Source organism: Eriocheir sinensis, chromosome 30 (genome assembly GCF_024679095.1).
Source record: "Eriocheir sinensis breed Jianghai 21 chromosome 30, ASM2467909v1, whole genome shotgun sequence".
Classification (NCBI taxonomy): Eukaryota; Metazoa; Arthropoda; class Malacostraca; order Decapoda; family Varunidae; genus Eriocheir; species Eriocheir sinensis.
In genome coordinates, this window is record NC_066538.1 from 6926667 (window position 1) to 6930082 (window position 3416).

Below are 3416 nucleotides of genomic sequence, written 5' to 3' on the forward strand. Positions count from 1 at the left end.
TGGAGGAATAGGGGCATAAGGGACGATGGTATTTTTTTGTAGTTTGCACTTGGAAAGGCAGACCACACATCCCAGAACATAATTTGCAAGAGAAAAGCAACCCTCAGTACACCAAATACAAGGTCGGAAAGGCAGACTACACTCCCAGAATATAATTTGCAAGAGAAAAGCAACTCTCAGTACACCAAATACAAGGTCGGAAAGGCAGACTACACATCCCAGAATATAATTTGCAAGAGAAAAGCAACTCTCAGTACACCAGATACAAGGTCAGAAAGGCAGACCACACATCCCAGAATATAATTTGCAAGAGAAAAGCAACTCTCAGTACACCAGATACAAGGTCGGAAAGGCACACTACACATCCCAGAACATAATTTGCAAGAGAACCCTCAGTACACCAAATACAAGGTCGGAAAGGCAGACTACACATCCCAGAATATAATTTGCAAGAGAAAAGGGACCCTCAGTACACCAAATACAAGGTCGGAAAGGCACACTACACATCCCAGAACATAATTTGCAAGAGAACCCTCAGTACACCAAATACAAGGTCGGAAAGGCAGACTACACATCCCAGAACATAATTTGCAAGAGAAAAGGGACCCTCAGTACACCAAATACAAGGTCGGAAAGGCAGACTACACATCCCAGAATATAATTTGCAAGAGAAAAGCAACCCTCAGTACACCAAATACAAGGTCGGAAAGGCAGACCACACATCCCAGAATATAATTTGCAAGAGAAAAAGGACCCTCAGTACACCAAATACAAGGTCGGAAAGGCAGACCACACATCCCAGAACATAATTTGCAAGAGAAAAGGGACCCTCAGTACACCAGATACAAGGTCGGAAAGGCAGACTACACATCCCAGAATATAATTTGCAAGAGAAAAGCAACCCTCAGTACACCAGATACAAGGTCGGAAAGGCAGACCACACATCCCAGAACATAATTTGCAAGAGAAAAGCAACTCTCAGTACACCAAATACAAGGTCGGAAAGGCAGACTACACTCCCAGAATATAATTTGCAAGAGAAAAGCAACCCTTAGTACACCAGATACAAGGTCACTTTTCCCCTGCAACTTGTTTTTTGTTCTTCCTGGAATGAGTTGCCTGCCTCTCCCAGTGCAAACTTAAAAACTGGCTCTGTCCCTTACGCCCCTTCTCCGCTGGATGCCTCAAATGATGTGCCATGCTGTGCTCAGTGTGTCCTCTTTGCTAACATGGGAAAGCAACTGTGTTCAGGATTGTGTATGTTTAGTGATGCAAGTGAAGTGTCCACCTTTTTACTGTATATCTATCTTTTTTTGCTTTTTGTTTGTCAATATGTATCTCTTTTTTTTCCTCTGTGTATCACTTTATATCCTTCTTCATGTCTCCATCAGTCTATACATTTTTCTATCAATCATATATTTTTTTTGTCCATTTATATATATGTCCATTATTTTCATTCGTCAATCTGTATCTCCTTTTATCTTTGTCAGTCTATCTTTTTTTCTTTTGTCTGCCAATGTATATCATTTTTTCTTTACCTGTCAGTCCATATCTCCATTTTTCTGTATCTGTTCATCTATACATAATTTTTGTCTTGCAACTGTCCTGGCAAGCGCAGGGAATCAGAGCCGAGTTGAAGCATAAATGTGCCATCATGCCGGCTTTAGTATACGGTCCTGAGAGGGTGAATTTGTCCCTCGCTGCACATCCAGAAACTTGAAACAGGAAATGCAGCAGACAAGAGTTCAGGAGTCCATCTGCAGCGTGGATAAATGTAGCCATATTTGATAGAGAATGTGTGTGTGTGTGTGTGTGTGTGTGTGTGTGTGTGTGTGTGTGTGTGTGTGTGTGTTGAGACTCGGGTAAAGCCAGTACCACTTCCCAACATCTTTATATTTACATCACTTCAGAAATTGTACCCCAGGATCCTGTATGATGGGTCTGTTTTGATCCAGTCAGCCACAGTCTTTTGCCCTCCCTTCATGGACCAGCTTGTCTGAGCCATGACGAAAAGTTGCTAGTGACGATCAAGGTGAAATTATAAGGTTTCAGAGTACCTAAGCATTTACACCTCTTCCTTCCTTCAACCTTTTTGGAAGAGGATAGACATGGAGACACAGAAGTGCATGCAGTAATCTAATTTTGTATGACATGTGTGAAGGTTGAGTTTGCCTTCACTTGTCTTTTCAAACTCTCAAAGAACATCCTGGGCCATCACTGCCTTGCCGAGCCTTGCGTTGCCTTCACCGTCTGCCTGACTGGCTTTTCCCGACGCCCAACACACTGGCATGCACGCTGTCCCTTCCCGTCACCCCATCGAAGGCCTCTAGTCAGATACGTTTAGTGTGGTTATCACTTCTGTTTAAAGGAATATTTGCTATGTTGTTCTTCCATACAAAGGTTTATATATTGAAGATTTCTAGTGTCATGTGTGGCTGGTTTTGAAATGCCAGCTTAATACATTTTCCTTGAAGTTGTTGCGTTGAATGCTTTTAACTAAAGCTAAATTGGTTAGACATGAGATATATATTTGCATTTATGTTATGTAGTGTAGGTGCACCAGGGCTCATCACCACACTGCAGCCCATCAAGTGTGTGTGTGTGGGGTGTATCTTGTGTGTCTGGTGGCTGAAGAATATTATACTGATGTCTCTTAATATGCACCAATATTCTAATGCTAGGGAGTGTTTTGTGTATTCATGATGCACAAGATGTACTCCCAGTTAGTTTTATAGTCTTCATTCTGGAGTTTCAATACGTTTTCTAAACATGGATTGTAAATAGATATGTTTAATATATTATGCAAGTTTATACTCACTGTCTCCCTTGTGACTCCTGGTGTATGGCTGTCCACTCAAGGCAAGGTGCTGTGTGCTGTGTGAACTAACCTGCTGCTGCTGCTGCCGCTGTAACAATGGTCAGATGGCTCTCAGGAGTAGGTGTCATCATAATATTGCTGTCCCTACAGTAGGCAAAGGTATTTTATGCAACCACCATCTACCTGAAGTGTTGCACTCGGCATAACAACTTCCATTGCGTTGAATGGGTTGTAGCAAACTTGATGGTGTTGTGCCAGCTGTAACTCACTGGCCTGTAGCTTTGGGCATTGTGGGGGTGAGGTAGCAAGTAGCAGTAGAGTAGCCTCCAGGGCACTGTGGGGGTGAGGTAGTAAGTAGTAGTAGTGCAGTAGCCCCCAGGGTATAGTGTGGGTGTGGTAGTAAGTAGCAGTATAGTAGCCTTCAGCCATCCTGTCCTTTGAGGCTTAGCACTACTTTCTGGGTGGGGGGTGCAGCGTGGCAGGGCTCAGGGAACCAGTTGGTGGGCAGTAGCTGTTGTAGGTGTTGGTGGTGGGCTGATGTAAGGGTGTTTGTCTATTGTGGCTGAAGCCTGGAGGTTTGTTAGAGGGAAAGATGATG

The 3416-nt window shown here is 43.3% G+C and overlaps 1 long non-coding RNA gene across 15 annotated transcripts; it reads left to right on the plus strand.

Moving 5' to 3' along the window:
- Nucleotides 1-134: 134 nt before the first annotated feature.
- LOC127005533 (uncharacterized) lies at nucleotides 135-2811 on the plus strand. Of its 15 annotated transcripts, none has more exons than XR_007758653.1 (4): nucleotides 135-343; nucleotides 412-485; nucleotides 554-997; nucleotides 1071-2811. It is a non-coding gene; the product is annotated as an uncharacterized LOC127005533 (long non-coding RNA). The 15 variants fall into 15 exon arrangements; XR_007758657.1 differs by having other exon boundaries at nucleotides 554-627; nucleotides 702-2811; XR_007758646.1 differs by having other exon boundaries at nucleotides 554-2811.
- Nucleotides 2812-3416: the final 605 nt, after the last annotated feature.